The 19457-nt window shown below is 44.0% G+C and overlaps 1 protein-coding gene across 1 annotated transcript in view; it reads right to left on the bottom strand.

The window, feature by feature from the left end:
• Positions 1–19457, bottom strand: part of CACNA1B (calcium voltage-gated channel subunit alpha1 B) — a 348989-nt gene that overhangs the window by 308073 nt on the left and 21459 nt on the right. The gene's annotated exons all lie outside the window — the stretch shown is intronic.

Genomic DNA, 19457 nt, shown 5'->3' on the forward strand with positions numbered 1-19457 from the left:
CTGAGGCTGTTACACTCAATTTCGAGGTTCGTACCGCTGGATGAGATCCCAATACTCAAACAACGTGAGACTCAAGGTTCCAAACCAAAGCTTTATTTCGTTTGCAAACGGAGACCCACGGGCAGCTCTTGCTAGTCCAGTGAGGTCTGAAGTTACAGTTCTCACAAGCATAGATATATTCTTCTATCACTAGGCAGATTGCACAAAGCACGCAGGTGGGAGTCTTGGGAATCTTGGGAGTCTTAGCCTGGCATAGTTACGCACGGCACACAAGATGATACAGTTGTATGTGAATCTCACTTGTTGTTCCAGTGTCGACCTTCATCCCTTAACCCTTGCATGTCAGACAACTTAACATTGGCTTTTACTAAAGATCTATTTCACATGGAACAAAATAATTCAAAATTTTCCATTCTAACAAGGCTAGTCAGGAGTGTCAGTTCCACTGTCTTTCAAAATGGGTGAGACACTCAGGCAGGATCTTCTCAGTGCCTCTACTCCCTGAGTAAACATACCACCGGCTCCTCACTTCTGTTGCCACGGAGCTTTCACTTCTCATCTGGACCCACTTAAACCACCTCGCAGAGGGAGAGGACAGCTTACTGCCCCTTCACCACACTCCTCTCCAGATGGCCACATGTCCTACTTTGCAGAGATCCGTCCTCCCCTGAAGGCCTCCTCTGCTTGAAGGGCCTTACAGCCCAAGTCCAGTTTAAAGATTGAGAACCCATCGTTTTATTGTCAACACAGATTTATTATTGTTATGGCGGCTCTGCTGTCCTAAAATGCAGAGGCCTTGGTAGGCCACCAATCTCTCAGGTTGCATCATGGGTAAAAAGGGATACACAGGAATTGTTTGCTTCGATTGGTGCTTCTAACGAATTGGCCCTCGGACATACATAATAATGATACAGAACATGGATGGCTTGAAAAGAAGATGAGTGGAGAATAAGGCTATCAAGTGCCTACTAGTCATAACGCCGAGAGTGCCCCTGCGCTGGTAAAGAGTATGTCTCAGAATGCCAGTTGCCAGGAATAGAGGACTGTTGCACCCAGGTCCTGCTCACGGGCTTCCCAGAGGCAACTGGTGGAGCCACTGTGGGAACAGGATGCTGGACTAGGTGGGCCTTTGGCTTGATCCAACAGGGCTTTTCTTACAGTATGTTAAGAATCCTCCTCAATGTTTATAGATGTTTTGATTCTATCACACCAGTTTGGTATGATCTGCAGTCATTGCCAGATTATTTCTGGGCTCAGGTTACCTTTAAAGTCTTAAAAGGGTTGGTGATCTGGATCCTCTATGGCCAGCCTTCTTCTTTATGTACCTGCCTGCACATCTTGAGCATCCCTCAAGGCTCTGAGACACTACGGCATGGGTAGGGTTCTTTCTGCAGTAATGCTTAAGAACGTAAGGGTCCTGCTGGATCAGGCCAGTGGCCCATCTAGTCCAGCATCCTGTTCTCACAGTGGCTAACCAGATGTCCCAATGGGAAGCCCCCGACTAGGACCTGAGACCAAGAGCACTCTCCCCCTCCTGCAGTTTCTGGCAACTGGTATTTGGGAGCACACCGCCTCTGACAATGGAAGCTAAGCATAGCCATCACGGCTGGTAGCTTTCTGCGCTGGAATGTCAAGCACCTTCACAATATTATTTTAGATGGTCAACAAAGGCCTGGCTGTTTTAAAAGGCCTTTCAGGTGACCTTGTGTGAATTCTGGTGGCTACTTGGAATTGCTATTGGGGATTTATTTGGGGTGGGGTGGGGAGGTGATTATGCTAATCCTTCTATGCATGGCTTGATTTGGAATTATTGACTGTTTCATAGCTTCTTATTCATAGAATAGTAGAGTTGGAAGGGGTCTGTAAGGCCATCAAGTCCAACCCCCTGCGCAGTGCAGGAATCTAAATCAAAGCAGTCCCGACAGATGGCTGTCCAGCTGCCTCTTGAATGCCTCCAGTATCGGAGAGCCCACTACCTCTCTAGGTAATTGATTCCATTGTCGTATGGCTCTAACAGGAAGTTTTTTCCTCATGTCCAGTCGAAATCTGGCTTCCTGCAACTTGAGCCCATTATTCCGTGTCCTGCACTCTGAGACGAATCATAGAATCATAAAATCATAGAGTTGGAAGGGGCCTTGTAGGCCATCGAGTCCAACCCCGTGCCTGATCGATCGAGAAGAGATCCTGGCCCTCCTCTATGTGACAACCTTTCATGTACTTGAAGAGTGCTATCATATCTCCCCTCAGTCTTCTCTTCTCCAGGATGCTTCAAACTTGTTAGCTACCTTGAGTTTCTTTTAGGCAGGATATAGGCTTCCGGCACCTGCTCTAACCACTACACCATTGCTGCCCTCGGTCTTTTTTTTGTAAATGTGGTGCCTTATGGTGCAAACCTATGCGTTTCTATTCAGACATATGCCCCACAGCATTTAGTGGGGCTTACTCCCCAGTAAGCGTCCATCAGATGGCAATCTCAATCACGTAACTTCCAAGAACATTTAGGATGGCAATGAAAGGTGGAACAGTCCTGCACAAAATATCATATTCTCATTAGCTTTCCTTTTTACAGTTTGGGCCATCTTAATATGATTACATTGGCTTGAAAAACCCATAAAGGTTGCCAACATCTGAAAAGGAGAACAGAAGATGAAAAACTCCTTTGGGTAGCATTAAGGACACAGCTGCTGCTAAAATGGTTTGTGCCAGTTGGTTTCAGCAAAGCCAGGATCCAACATAGGCACATAGAAAGCTGCCTTATACAGAGTCGAGAGATGGATGAGAATTTCGATACAGTTCACATTTTAAGCAGAATTTATCAAATTTGCATGTTCCGAGTCAGTATGAGCACCAAAACACGGCCATCCTTCGAAATTCGCCTTTATCAGAATCTTGTGATGCATTTCGCCAACTAAACAATATTTACAAAAATGCATATATGAGGGGAAAGTGTGCATAAAAATGAATATAGGCGTGAACATAACATGCAAAAATACATTAGATAACGAGAAACAGCTTGCAAAAAAAAATGTGCATCTGTTAAAACTGCTCACAAAAATGTGTTTATTAGGAAAAATCCACACTAAAACGTTGGAGAATTTCATGTGGATTTTTTTTTTTAATGCAAATTGCTGCAGAAATGGGAACTGAATTTAAGGTTGGAAAAACGAGATATGGAGAGGACCGAAATTGACAGATCGTTCCATCCCTGAGTCAGACCGTGGGTTCCATCTGGATGCCCTAACTGGCAGCGGCTTTCCGGGGTTTCAGACGGGGGCCTCTCCCAGCCCTACTTGGAGATGCTGGGGTTTGAACCTGGGACCTTCTACACACCAAGCACATGCTCTGCCACTGAGCTGCAATCCTTATCTTGCAATGGTTATACACCTCAGAGGCAGGACCAGCTTCAGGCACTGACATAGTCCGATGCGAGTACTGACCTAACCAGAGGCAAGTCCTCAGGCAGGGCTCAGGTTAGATGCTCGAGAAGAGGAGAGCTCCGATGTCGCTTCAGCAACAGTGAGCCGTATATAGAGGCAGCAGGTCCAGCTCAAGTGTAAGCTCAGCCTCTCCTGGAAAGTGCCTCCTTCGTGCCACCCGTCTGGTACAACTGAAGATGCGCCACAGCAGGGCTGTCTCCTTGTGCTTATAAGTTGATGGGGGAAATGGAGGCCGGTCCATTTGGGCACATGGGGCACCGCCCCACCAAGCTCAGCCCTCGCCTGTCTGCCTTCTGACTTACATCCAGTTCAGAGGGGTAGCTCTGCCTGTCGCCTTCCTTAGTCTCAGCGCTGCACTTGTAGACCTCAGCAGGGAGGAGGACGGGGGCAAAACTAGAATGAGTTGGCTCCGCCTGTCTTCAAATATTTGCAGATCATCGTAGAGACACCCATATGGTTTCATTAGCACCTTTGCTTTCAGAATATGCTGTTATGGTGTGCTTCGCTGCCACACCGCCACCCCTCCGCAAGCAGCATACGGTTAATTTGTGATCAATTCTATATATACATTAATAATAATAAATTTAGGTCCTGAGTTATGACACCCAATGGAGGCTGGTCCAGGAGGGCGACTGGGGCATTGCCCCAGCAACCTCACCCTGCCCTCAGCCAGTCCTCACTTGCCTTCTTACTTGCAACCAGTCCAAGGAATATCTCTGGCTGTCCGCTTCCTCCTCAAGTCTCAGTTTTGCCCTTGTAGAATTCAGCAGGGAGAAGGATGGAGACCATACCAGAATGAGCTGGCTCTGCCTATCATTGGCTCTGGCTCCACCTACTGTTGGGGCTGCCTGCCTTCTGCCCCACCAGTCCTATTGGGCACTGGTTTCAAGCACAAAATGGGGAAGAGGAGTTCCACCTTGAATGCCTTAGAGGAAACGAGGGATACAAATGCAATAATAAATCAAACAAACAGTAATGTTTATTCCACCCAGCGTAGCCCCCAAATAACAACTGTAGTGGGATATAGATGGAACAATTTTTAAAAAGCCACGGAGAGGGGTCATTTCCACTGCAGCTAATAGTTGTTTGGTGGGCGAGGGGGAAGCACAGTGCTATTTTCAATATCAGGACGACTCTCCACCAATTCATAAGAAACGAAATTACCGCAGAAAATTTTGGAGAGATTTTCACAGGTGGGGTGCAAGGGTTTTGTTGCCCTTTTTCAGATCAGGGGGTGCAGTCAGTCAGGGAGGGTGCGGACAAAGCACTGGAGAAGCGTTTGAATGCAAAGAAACACTCACTGCTAGGGATGAGTGACTCTGTCCATTTTGGCTTCTCTCAGTCAACATTCCTCCTAATATGCACATTCTTTTCTGCAACCTTGTCTAATATACACATTTTGGCAAAGCAATTTTCACTCCCCATTTCTGTGCACTCTTTATTTATTATGTATTTATTTATTTTATTATTTGATTTATATCCCACCCTTCCCCCCAGCAGGACCCCTTTACCCGTATCCATGCATTTTTGTATACATTCCATGGCTGGAGAACTCCACTGGAAATTTCAGAGAAGTGCAAATTTCTAAGGATGGCCATGTTTTAGTTCACCTCTTTGTTTTGGGAAGTGAGAAGCTCATCACCCACATCAACCGCACCATGATAACGTAAACTCAATCAAGCACACTCCAAAAATTATAATGCAATTCGACAGCACTTTATGATTAAGGCAGAAAAACAGACGCCTCTTTTGCAAGTAAAGAAAACGTACTGGCAAATCGGGGAATGTGTTTCAAGCACAGGACTTGGTGAAAATTCGTCATTACAAAGAGCAGAGTTCTTTCACAGGGCTGCCTACCTCAAGGTTCTGAGCATGCTCAATGGGCACGGAATGCTGACTGCCGAAGAACGTAGAGGAATGAAATTGAGTGGCTGGAATCCTGAACATTTTGTCGCAGGCTTCACTTGTATTGATGTGCTACTTCTCTTGTGTAATGAAATCTATTTCCTTTAGTCCTGAGGTCATGCACGCACACACACACAAAAAACCCCACTGCAAGCCTTAATCAAACTCTCCCCTTGCTTTGGAGATCTCACTAGAAACTGCTCCAAATGTTTCAAGCCTGTCACTGCAGCCATGTTCCCAAACTGTGGTCCGTGGGCCACTAGCATCATTCAGGTGGCCCACAGCCTTTCTGTGAAAAATACAATCTGAATTCTACAGAATGCAAATTGCTTTACAATAAACTACAATCTAAGAAACACAATTGGAAATGACATGTACCTAACAGCACATTACAATTGCTACACCAGGTAGGAAAAAAATCATTAAGTGGTCTGCCAAGACCATCAACAGTTTTCAAGTTATGGAGTGGGTGGGCAGGAGTTTGGGAAACTTCCCCGGGTCTAGAAACTTGGGGGTGTGCTCTTTTTTTTCCCCTTTAAGGAAGCTAAGACCCCAGGAGCATTAGCTCTGTACTCAAAGCCAAATTCTGCAGGTTTCCTGTGGTTTCACTGTAGGGATGGGTGAGACCTTTGATTCAGTTCGCATTTCAAGCAGAACTTGCACTTTCTGAAACGGTATGAGAACCAAAACTCTGCCATCCTTCGATGGAATTTTGGGGCGCAGTTCGCCAACTAAACAATATTTATAAAAATGCATATATTAGGGGGAAGTGTGCATAAAAAGTGAATATGTGCGTCACAATAACATGCAAAAAGGCACAATGTGATGAGAAAGCTTGCAAAAATGTGTACTTTTGCCAAAACTGCCTACAAAAATGTGTTTATTTGGAGAAATTTGCACTAAAATGGTGGAGAATTTTCATGAGTATTTTTTTTTTAAAAAATCACAGATTACTGCAGAGATACAGAGAACTGAATATTAGAAAAGTGAGTAACTGACAAATCTTTCTATCCCTATTACACAAATGTATTCAAAAAACGCAGGCCTCACTAATGTATGCCTAAGCGTATTATTATATATGAGCGACACTTGATGGATCGTTGTGGGATGATGATGATCTGACGGGGGGAGGGAGAGAAAAATCCCCACCCATCCTGGGAATGAATTTGCCCCTAATGTCTTCAGAAAAGCTGACAAGAGAACCACCACCACCTGAGCAACAATGACAATTGTTGATTTAGTCATAACATGACCGAGTAAGACCAGGATGCTCAAGCAAGGGTAGAGTGCATGAGAAAGAATGAAAATTTACTGCAGTATCAAGGGACTAGTTTTGCAAAGTTGCTCGTCCGGCCAGAGGCACACTTTTAGCACCATTCCAACAGAGCCCCATTAATGTAATTGCCTTTTAATGGCATCGTCAAAGTGATGATGTTCGTGTTTTAACAGGGATCTTTGAAATGAAGCCTTGCCCTGCCTTCAACAACCAGGAGCCGCCAGGAGACACGAGTTTTATGCAACAGCTTCAGAGCAAGGAATCTCTCCATTATTATCTTCGCCTTAGAACTGCCCTGTCTTCCAAACCTGAAATTAACACTGTGCCCCCTCTCAGTTTTGTGAGCTGATCTTGGCTTTTCAGCCTCATCAATTTCACTGCCCAGATTGGCTTGGTTGCTTAAGCAACCTTACTATCCATATTTTTCCCAAGGACTACGCTTGATAGAGCAAAAGCGTTGCTAGAACACGCATAAGCTTCGGCTTTCTGCAGGCTTCAAATAAACTGCTTGTGGGTTTCTCAGAAGCATCTGGTTAGCCGCTACTGGGGGGGGGGAGCGGGGCATGCTTAAATTCTTAAAGAAATAGGTGCAGAATAGGCTAGCTCGACTACCAATGCAGGCTGCGTGACTTCACACAGCACAGATCTATACTTTGGAACTCACGGCCACAGGATGCCGTAATGGCCATTTATTTGAACAGCTTTAAAAGAGGGTTAGAGAAATGTGGGGGGGGATAAACAACAGCTACTCTCCAGGATCAGAGACCATACACCTCTGCATACCAGTTGTGGGGGACGGCTAAGCATCCCTCCGTTTGTGAACTTCCCAGAGACATCTGGTGACTATTATTGTATTTATTAAATTTATACCCCGCCCCTCCTCCCAAAAGAGCCCAGGGCGGCAAAGATAATAATATAACAGCAGCAACAAAAACATTCTAGAAATTGAAAACATCCTGAAAGCAGTTGCAGGTAAAAACATGCTCCCGTCCAGTGATATCCGGGTTGCCAGGAACAGTCTCCTTCAGCCGTCAAATGCCCAGGTAAACAGGAATGCTTTCAGATTCCTCCTAAAAGTCATTCACGTTGCAGACAGAAACGCTTCACTGGGGACGGGATGCCACCACTGAAAAGGCTCTGTCATGGGTCAGCACAAACCGGGCAGCTTCCAGGGATTATTATTAATAATTATTTATTTATCACCTATGCCATTGCCCCAAGGCATCGTACAAGAAAAACAGGAAAAGACAAAAAAACAGCAGATGTGTTTAAAAACAAACCCAATACAAAATAGACACCCATGGCAGAGACCTATTCACCCAGCTGAGAAAGACCATTAGAACACACATGTCATCAATTGTTTCCAGGAAGTGCAGCTAGGGGGCGCCTGTCACATCTCGACAGGAACAGGGGCCGCCACACTGAAAGCCCTGCGCCAAGTGACTGCGCACCAGGCTCCTGAGAACTTTGGAACTTGCAAGAGAAACTCTCCTGCAGGCTGCAGTGACCTACTAGGGCAAACAGGATGCTGAACTAGACAGGCCAAGGGTTAAAATGAGGTCCTCCAGGCCTCTCCGTTTGGCCCTCAGAACTCTCAGCCCACCACTCGCCAGCCCTGCGTCTCATCTTCCTTGAGTCTTTTTGCTTGGTAGGGATGCGTCCTTGAAGTTTGAGAATATCTCGTGTGCCAGGATGGAGAGCGGTGCAGGTATCAACTAGCTTATTGTACAAAAATAAAATGGACATTTGTTGCTCCACCCCCTCTTGGCCACGCCCACCACTGGCATGCAACACCCCTCCCCTCTGAGGTCTGATCCAGCAGGGTTTTTCTTATTTCATTTTTTATAGGCATTCATAGCCCATCCTTCACAATGCACTCCTGGGGGTGGGGCAGGACGTTACATACAACTAAACCAGTGCAACTAAGCCATGTCGTGCATAAACCTGCAAATCCTCTGCCACAAAAGCCTGTGCAAAACAGGATGTTGCCTTGACAGGACGTCAAAATGCATACACCGATGAGGCCAGGCCCTCCTCGGAGGGAAGAACATTCTGCAACCCGGGGGGCCACGACAGAAAAAGGCCCTGTCATGCGCTACAGCCCACAAACTTCACAGGGCAGTGGTAAAGCCTACAGGGCCTCCCCTGCAGATCGTATGCCCCTTCCACTGGGCCAAGAGGGAGGAATCTGTGGCCCTCCAGCAGCTGCTGAACTACAAATCCCATCACTCCTGGCCATTGGCCACACTAGTTGGGGATGATGGGAGCTGTAGTCTGGCAGCACTGTCTGCCAATTAGCTAACGGGCTGGATTCAAGGTGCTGGAACTGGTGTACAAACCCCAAAACAGCTTGGGACCTGGACGGGGTGTGGTCATCCAGGGTTTCAGGGGGTCTTAGACACCTTACTTTTTTGGGAGCCAAGATCCCAGCAGGGTCCCTGTGTCTCCAGCAACCCATGAGCCAATCAGCATGAGATGGGAGTGTGTTAGCCACTGAGAAGAGTCTTCTAACCTGCTTCCTTGTCCTTTCCTGCTGATTGGAGCCAATCAGAATGAAAGGAATTCCTCTTAGTTCCTACTTCAAAAAGCCACATTGTGGAGAATGAGAATTCTGTAACTGCAGAAGAAGAGGCAGTGAATCCTAATGACAGCATCCCATCTACATCATCAAGTAGTCTGGCAGCAGCAAGAGATAAGCGTATAGATACTGAATTCAGTATTTCAAGCAATATCTCTGACAGTGAGAAAGCACTGTCAAATGGTGACACTGATAGAGAAGCAGAAACCTAGCCAGATTATTCTATAATCTTAGAATGGGTATTGCTGTGGCTATTATGAAGGGACCCTGCACTTCTGAATTTGCCGCTACACTATCGAACCTGGATACCTAAGAGATGGTCTCTTATATACCCAACTGATCACTGCGCTCTGCAGAAGAGGGCCTCCTGCAGATATCATTTTTTCAGGAGATACGTTCTATACAATATAGGAATCAGGCCTCTATTGTGGTGGCACTAGAGATTGCGTAGAATATTCGCAAAATCGGATTTGGTATTGAATTCTGGGATAATCTGCAAGTTTGTCTCATCAGTGAGCAAGCTTCCACTCTGTGAGTTCATGGCTGTTAGCAATTTTCTAAAAAAAATCTGTGGCGAGAATTCTGTAATTATTTTTGTAATCTGCTGCTGCTGCTGTATACATTATATAAACATACAGCAGCATAAGGAATAATGGAGAAAATTATGTAATTTTTCAGAAAAAAATAATGGGAGGGGGGAAAAAGAACCAGGAATCGCAATCAATACCGGAACACAATTTTTAGCAAATAGGAACTGGCAGCCCATTTGACGAATTGAAAAATAGAACAGAATGAGAGAGCGAACCCCATCCGTGGGTGGCACCCACCCTTTAGAACCACCTCCCATTCGATATCAGACAGGTGCCTTCTTTATTATTCCTTCTAAGTGGAGATCCCTGCTGGTATTTGTTACACAGTAAAATAGCCACTTCTGCAGACGAAGTAGCCCGGAACGGCTGATAACAACATGTCCCCAGCCTCCTCTTTTAATTGTACCGAATGGTGCAAGACCAATGCCTTGATTAATGACCCCGTCTTGGGTTACCAGCACAGTTAAAGACCCCTGCAGCTAAGAGGAAGCCGGTTTCCCATGTAATTGCTTTTGCCCTTGGGCAAGCAAACTGCAGAGCTTGCAGACAACGGTCTCCAATAAGATCACACAGGTGAAATGCCAATAACTTTTATTTTTCTTCCGGAAATTAAAAGTGAACAGAAGAGAGGCCCCAAACAGAAAATCCAAAAGGGGAGGGGAGTTATTCTTTCAGGCTCCCCTCCTCTTGCAGAAAAAGCAACTGTTCCTTGGCCTTTGCTGAATAACAGCCATTCATTTATCCTCTCCCAGCTTAGGGGGAGAGACACAACATCTTTAAGCCTCTGCTAACTATACCAAAAGGCAACAAGGATGGGGGAAACATGCCGTGCGCTGTGGACTGTCGCTGTTTTGAGCTCAAGATGCATTTCTTGTTGCAAGACCTCAGCAGGCAAGGACACAAGAGTGTAAGGAAGGTAAGGGGGGGATGAAATTGCGCACCTTCCGCAGAACTCAGAGTGTGGCTCTGCCCAGTACAGAATTATGTACGGAGACTCCTTGCCCATAGGAAGCACTGGGCGTTCATTAAGGATGGGCCTGTCTGCCCATTTCAGTTGATCGCTATTCCAACTGTAAATTCCATTCTACACAGTTTCACATCCGTTTGCAATTTATTTATTTTCACAAAAACTCATCAGCGTTTGGGTGCACATCTCTCCTAGTATATACATTTTTATATGCAGTTTTGATTTTCATTCATTCATTAGATTTATTACGGTCAATTGACCAGCCAGAGAAATTCAGTACAAAAAATACACTAAAACATATTCAAAAACAGTACAAAATAGCACAGGTAAGTAAATTATTTCATGAGGCAATGGGTCGATTAGGTCAAAGGTTCCTTACTCATCAGGTCTCCACGTGTATGAATGGCTGCTGCGAAAAAATTCACGACTTTACGGGTTATGGGGGAATTAATATCCGCTAATAGATATTGTGCAAAACAAATTTTATCTCTGCCTGGAAATTTCTGGAAGAGAGAAATAATAAATGGCTGCGAAGGCTGGTATAAAACCTGCACTCCAGTAATACGTGTTCTGCTGTCTCAATGGCACCACTGTCGCAAGGACAGTAACGTTCGGTCTGAGGGATTCTATTAAACCTTCCCTCTAGTAGAGCTGAGGGCAAAACGTCAAATTTGGCCATCGTGAAGGCCTTCCTTAACCTAGGAATAGATAGGTGATAAAGAAATTGAGCAGAAGTGAATGGTTTTAGGGATGGCGAGCTTGCGAACCTAGGGCCGAGACAGGATAGTACATTTTGGAAATCTACATCCAGAATCCTCTGGGTGATGGCTAACAGCGCTTTCGAGCGCCCCAATGATATAACATAAGGGATAGAAAAGCCAAGAGAAGTAAGCTGCAAGGAAAGGGATTTTTTCCATTTGGATTGAAAGTTGTCAATTAATATAAGGGGGGAAAGACCAACTGGCTCAAAAATCAGTTTCATCCAGAAGCGAAATTTAAGAATCCAGATCCGCGATTCTATGGAGGGCATACCTGTTATATATCTCAGTCTGGCATTTGAAACGCAAGGGGGGACGGCTAAAATACTTATAAGAAATTTAGTTTGAATAATCTCAAAGGGTAAGTGTGAATTGTAGTTACTCACTTGGGCACCATACAATAATTTTGTGATTACCTTGGCCATGAAAACCCTAATCGCAGACGGTACATAGTGGCCACCTTTTGAGCAAAAAAAGGATAAAAGGGCTTTTGATGATCTTAAGGCAATTGCTCTGGCACTCCCCACTTGCGAGCGCCAGAGACCTGACTTATGAAACAGTATTCCCAACTATCTGTAGGATGGAACTTGGTCGATGGAGGTGCCATTAACTTGCCAATGATACTTCCTTCTCTTTCTAGAAAACACTATAACCTTAGATTTGCTGTGGTTAATCACTAGCTGGTCTTCTATACAGTTGCAAGCAAGGACTCTTAACAGATGTTTCAATCCAACGGGCGATAGCAAGACCATGTCATCGGCGTATAATAATACTGATATAGGTTTATTAGCTAAGGTAGGAGGGTGAGCAGGGCATTGTCTCAACTTCTGAGTCAAGGAGTTGATATATAGGTTAAATAGGGATGGGGCCAATATACAAGCCTGTTTGACTCCCTTATAAGTGGGGATGGGTTTGGTAAGGATCCCCTCGCGGTTGCATCTAATTTGAACGTATGTGTTATGGTGCAACCCACAGATCAGGGCAAGCAGACGTCTATCAATAGTGGAAGCCTCCAACTTAGACCCAAGGATATCTCTTGAGATTGAATCAAAAGCCGCCTTGAAGTCGATGAAGGCGGCAAAAAGAGCACCACCCGGCCTAACCATGTATTTATCTACTAGATGTTGAAGTACAACAATATGATCCAAGGAGGAGCGCGATGCCCTAAATCCAGCCTGTTCCTCTTCTAGGACAGACTCCTGTTCCATCCAATCTTGTAGCCTGGACAATAAGTGCCCTGCATATAATTTGCTTATAATGTTTAAAAGAGAAATAGGCCTATAATTAGCGGGATCCTTTCGCGAGCCCTTTTTAAAGATCGGAATGATGATGGCACAACCCCAATCTTCTGGGATACATAGGGATTGATCTATACTAGTAAATAAAGCAGCCAGGACCGGGGCCCACCATTCTGGATTAGCTTTAAGAACTTCGGGATTAATCTACACATCTGTGCAAACAATTCCCCTCCCCCAAAGTAATGCATTCTTGTATATTTCGCCAACTTATGTCTTTTTATGAACAGTATTTGCTTTTTCTTCACACTTTTTTTTTAGTGTGCTTTGCTTGCGTTGCAAAATTTGGAGAGGTGCAAGTTCTCAAGGACAGCTGCATTTCCGATTTGCGTATAGTTTTGAGAAGTGCAGGATAGGTCAGGTTGCCCTTCAGTACAAACTAAACCAAATCCCTCCCCCCATCCCTAATCCAGGAGTGGGGAACCTTTGGCCCTCCAGATGTTGCTGAACTACAAGTCCCATCATCCCTGGCCATGGTCGCTCCCATCATCATTGGCCATGTTTGCTGGAAGTGATGGGAACTGTCACTCAGAAACATCTGGAATGCCAAAGGTTCCCAACACTGGGTTTGCACTCTGACTTACAATCTGATTTGCAGGCATGGTGGTGCTGTATCCTGCTTTACAGCGGACAGTCCTCTTATTTGAAAGGCTGTCCAGTCCACAGATGGTTGAAAGCTAAAGAACCATCCAAAGGAAGATCAAGAAGGGGCCTTGAAGTTAGCTGTCAACAGTAAGCAGCCAGATAGTAGCAGAGCAGGCACCCAAGTCACATGCTCATAACCCTCCTCGCTATCCTGAGACACATTGGGCTGCATACCACGAGAGATGGGTGAGAATTTTGATTCAGTTCGCCTTTCAAGCAGAACTGATCAAATTTGCGATTTCCGAAACAATATGAGAACCGAAACATGGCCATCGTTTGAAATTTGCATTTATTGGAATTTTGGGATGCAGTTCACCAACTAAACAACATTTACAAAAATGCATACATATGGGGAAAGTGTGCATAAAAATGAATAGATGGGTGAAAATAACACGCAAAAAGGCATGAAGCAATGAGAAACAGCTTGCAAAAATGTGCACCTTTGTCAAAACTGCCTACAAAAATGTGTTTATTTGGAGAAATTCACGCTAAAATGGTAGAATGTTCATAAGGATTTTTTTTTTTTAATTGCAGATCGCTGTAGAAATGTAAAGGTGGTAAAGGTGTCCCCGCACTTATAGTGCGAGTCATTTCCGACTCTTAGAGTGTCATCTTGCGATGTTTACTAGGCACACCGTATATATGGGGTGGGATTGCCAGTTCCGTCCCCGGTCTTTCTTTACTCCCCAGCAAATGCTGGGTACTCATTTTACCGATCACGGATGGATGGAAGGCTGAGTGGACCTCGATCCCTTTTACCAGAGATTCGACTTCCTCCTTTTGTTGGAATTGAACTCCGGCCATGAGCAGAGCTTTGGCTGCGTTACTGCCGCTTACCACTCTGCGCCATGGAGGATCCTATGTAGAAATGTAGAGAACTAAATTTAACATTGGAAAAATGAGAAACTGAGAGAACCAAAAACTGACAGATCTTTCCATCTCTACATACCACTAAGTTCTACTCAAGGTAGACCCCTTGACATGAATGTACCCAAGTTCATCTTCTCCATTAATGTCAATGGGTTGGAGGGATGGCATGCGTTAGCCGGGGCTGGTTGGAAAGCACTCCATCGACCCAATAAGCCAGTCTCAATTCGAGTTCATTCTTTGCCAGCTAGCCACTCTTGCAAAAAAAATTTATATTAATATGGCTATTTTTAAGGAAATATCCATCATTTCAAAGGAAATACCAATATTTTAAATTCTGAAATACTGATATTCCAAATTTTGAAAAGAAATATTGATAAAATTATCCTTCTTAATATTGATAGTTGAGGAGAGAATTTTGTTTTAAAAATCCATTTTTGAAAATAGCCACAGCAGATCGTTATGTGATGTATTTTAAAACTGTTGTGACCCTGCCTAGGACCTTTGAGTGAAGGGTGGGCAATAAATCTAAATAAATAAATAGCCAGTCTGCAATGAAAAAGGAAATTAATGGAAAATTAACCCAAATTGAGCAGAATTCTAACACATCCCTAACGGGTCATATCCATTGCTAATCCTACTCAGAGTGAACCCCTTGAAATTAACATGAGCAACTTAGATCTATTCATTTCAATGAGCCTATTCTGAGTAAAAGTTAGTTGGGTACAACCCAATGAGTCTACTCTGAGTAGGACCAACATTAGATTCAACCCATTGTATTTGTATCACAGTAATTATTTTCTGCATTTGAGTCTATACATAAAATGTAGCATATGCACATTGTATGAAAATCTGTGTTCTATTTTTGCATTCTTTTTCTGGCAATGCTCAACTACCCTATTTGTGATAAACACAAATCATAATTTGCAAGGTTTGGATGAAACCGAGATTGGAGAGATCGTCAGTCTCAGACAAGAGAACAGAGCATGCAATCCTGACTCCCTGTTCACAGAGGCGTTACAGCTGAACCTGCGCTCCATCCTGCCACTATCAATTTAACTGTTTAATTTTGTCCAAAAGAATATCTGCTGGTGTTCAACGGCAGGGCTAGAAAAATAATTCAGATTCCTAACTATCAACATATAATACACCCATATATGCACCTGTCCGTGATTTAAGATCATCTGGTTCTGATCTCCTCTGCATGTCTGGAATGACAGATGTCAGACTGGCAGGCACGCAGGAGAAGGCCTTTTCAGCTGTGGCCCCCAGGCTTTGGAATACCCTGCCCCCAAGAAGCCAACTCTGCTCCCTCCCTGTTGGCATTTTGGAGACTTCTGAAAACCATCTTGTTCCAGAGAGCCTTTGGGAGGGACCGGAGAGATCACCTGGAACTGATTTTTTTTCCCCTTTTTGGTTTTACCTCTTTCATCCCCTTTTAACATCACTCCCTTTGAATTGTTAAACTGTACTTTATGTATTTTTATCTATTTTAATGATATTTTGTGTTTTTATTCACTGTGGATGATGGCACTGGGAGCCACGCCCCGTTGTAAGGTAGACAGGCGGGCTGGAAATATTTTAAATAACTAAATAACCCTCAGTTTTAATTTTGGGGGGTTTTTTTTAGCAGATCTCTCAATTTTTACATGTATAACAGGATTTCCCTCTGCCAGCCTTCACCCAGCTCCAGTGAACATTACCTGCTGCTTGCTCATCCTTGGGAAGCTCAGCAAACCCCACTGCTAGCTTGGTCATGCCCAGTTCCATAACTGAACGTTGAAGGCACAGGAGACAGACAAGTCATAGCTCAGGGGCAGCGCATCTGCTTTGCATGCAGAAGGGCCCAGGTGCAATCCCTGGCATCTCTAGCTAGGGCTGGGGATATCCCAACTCCGAAACCTGGACTGCTGCCACTAAGTGAAGACAATACTGAACTAGATGAACCAGTGGTCTAACTCTGTATAAGTCAGCACCCTACGTTCCTAGGGGTTGATCCGCCCAAATCCAAAGAAGCAGAAATGAACACTGAGATTGAACCCTCTGCCTTTCTCCTTCAGCGGAAGCTGACATCCACAGAACCATCCATCACTTTGGTGCCCAGATACAGCTGAAGGAATTTTGAAAGGCAGATTCGGTGGAACAATACTCCATCAGAGCAGAGCAGCCTGTGCATCCCTCTTTGCTGTTACTAAGAGCAAATCATCTGGTTTCTCAGGAAGCTTGAGAGAGAAAGAGAGAGAGCAAACATTTTGCTCAAAGAAGTCAAGCGAATGCTTTCTGGAACAGTGAAACAAACTATTTTTGGGTACAATCTATTAGCCTCCCATTTAGTTCAATGCGATATTGATCCTAGTGGAAGATATCAGAACCTTTGGTTTATTTTTCTAATTAACAAGTTCAAATGTTGAAGATTGAAAGACCAAAAAGAAAATGCAGACCATGTTGCAGCAGCCAAGCCAAACGTTGCAGGATTCAAACTGGGGGTTAGGGAAAGGCAGAGAGACGGGAAGAGGCGCTTGAAAAGGACCAGTTTAGAAATGGTGTTGGGAATCAGGTGCTTGAATAAAGTCCAGCTTATTTCCTCTTACCTCTTCTTCCCACCCCCCTCCAAAAAAAGGGAAAGAGCTTATTCTGAGCCAATTTTGTGGAGAATCAAGGCAGGGGTGTATTCACTCCTTAACAGGCATGATTTAATCTGTCCTTTCGGATTCTCATTTTTCCAACCTTCAGTTCAAGTTCAGCTCTCCACGTTGATTATTTATTTGTTTGTTAAATTTATATCCCACCCTTCCTCCCAATAATTTTTAAAAGAAATTCTCAGGAAAGTTTACCAGCGCTTTCTCTTTTTTTGCAAATTTCTCCTAATTTACATGTTTGTGTGCAATTTTGCCTAACAGAGACATTTTTGCAGAGCAATTTTCCCCTGACGGATTTTGGTATGTTATCTTCTCTGATATATCCATTTGTATACACACTTCACTCCAATATATACATTTATGATTACTTGTCTGGAGAACTATATTACAGAATTCAGAGGAGTACAAATTTCAAAAGTTTGCAGACTGCAAGTGTGGAGGACCTTTGGCCCTCCAGGTATTGCCATTGGCCATGCTTGCTGGGGCTGATGGGAGTTGTAGTTCAGCAGCAGGACACCTCAGTGGTATCAAGTTTTGATGTCAACACATTGATGTAAGAACTAGTAGACATTGTCTAATTGTTAGGAATGTATTAGTAAAGTGTTAGGAAAGTGTATTTTCATTGAAACTGTTGCTTTTTAATAACATTATTAACCTTGTTATTTAATTTTTGTAAATTGTACTGTTTTCATTGATATGTATTTCTATATTTGTTTATTTTTTGTAAGCTGCCTTGAGGGCCTTTTGGCCAAAAGGTGGGATAGAAATAAACAACAATAAGAGTAACAACAACAGTTACAATAGTAACACATCCCTAATGTGCCTTTGGCCAATTCAAAAATTCTATCCCTCCAAGTGATCAGGGGACTGGAAACAAAGCCCTATGAGGAGAGACTGAAAGAACTGGGCATGTTTAGCCTTGAGAACACTGACAGGAGATATGATAGCACTCTTCAAGGACTTGAAAGGTTGTCACACAGAGGAGGGCCAGGATCTCTTCTTGATTGTCCCAGAGTGCAGGACACAGAATAATGGGCTTAAGTTACAAGAAGCCAGATTTCAGCTGAACATCAGGAAAAACTTCCTAATTGTTAGAGCGATACAACAATGGAACCAATGACATAGGGAAGTGGTGGGCTCTTCAACACTGGAGGCATTCAAGAGGCAGCTGGACAGCCACCTGTTGGATATGCTTTAATTTGGATTCCTGCATTCAGCAGGAGGTTGGACTTGATGGCCTTATAGGCCCCTTCCAACTCTACAGTTCTGTGATTCTAAGTGAACATTCTTTTCATTGCACTTATTTTCAACAAGTGAGGCACCTGGACCAGACCTGGGTCTGACTGCATGGAGCATAAAAAAAATGTTCCATTGAAAAGGCAGGTTCTTATCACCCCAGGATCAGTGATCATTGTGTTTCATACAAATATACACTTAAGCAAAAGTTAAACGTTAAATAGGAGCCATGGTCTGAGAGCAATTCTACCTTGGTAACAGAAAGCCTTGTGTTGATATTTTTATTGCTATAGTTAAATTTAAAGGCTTTGGAAAGGAACCACCTGGAGGCAGGGACAGCCTTTCATTTGCCAAACAGAAACAGGTTTTGTATATAGTCACACACTCCTCACCTAGGAATATATTATTTATTGCATTTATGTTCCACCTTTCCTGCAAGGAGCTCAAGGTGGCGTACAAACATGGTTCTCCCCCTCCTCATTTTATCCCCACAACAACCCTGTGAGCTAGGTCAGGCTGAGAGGCAGTGACTGGCTCAAGGTCCTAGGCCAACACTCTAAGTCACCACGCCACACTCGAATGAGGGAGAAATTTGATTCCGCTCACATTTCAACTCAAGACTCCCTGATTCGCACTTTCCAAAACACTGCATGAACCAAAACACAGCTCTCCTTCAACATTTGCACATGCAAACATACCAAAAATGCATTAGGCATTAGGGAAAACTGCATGCCAAAAACATGCACATTAGGAGCAATATGCACTAAAACGCTGAAAAATTTTCAAGAGGAGGGGGGAAAAACCTGCGAACTGGTACAGAAATGTGGAGAACTCAATTTAAGACTGAGAAAATGAAATTGATCGGTTCAGTCATCCATGCCTCCACTTCCCCAATAGGCTCCCCTTGACTTGAAAACATACTGCATTATTAACAAAAATCTGGTGTACTTATAAACAGGCAAGCAGAGTTCAATCGGTAGTAGAAAGAATTCAAGAAACACAGTAGACAAATGTTGAGCACCTTGGTTAAGTTTTATTGCAAATGGGGTTGTGTGTGTGTGTGTGTGTGTGTCTGTGTGTGTCTGTGTGAGTGAGAGTGAGAGAGAGAGAGAGAGAGAGAGAGAGAGAGAGAGAGAGAGAGAGAGAGCATACATGGACCACTCTAAAAAGACTGCATAGGAAAACTCAAAATGGAAAAAAGAACAATTACTAAAAAAGGGCAATCAACAAAAAATTGACTTCTTCATATGCAACAATGTGATTA

This window comes from Rhineura floridana, chromosome 20 (genome assembly GCF_030035675.1).
Source record: "Rhineura floridana isolate rRhiFlo1 chromosome 20, rRhiFlo1.hap2, whole genome shotgun sequence".
NCBI classification, from domain to species: Eukaryota; Metazoa; Chordata; class Lepidosauria; order Squamata; family Rhineuridae; genus Rhineura; species Rhineura floridana.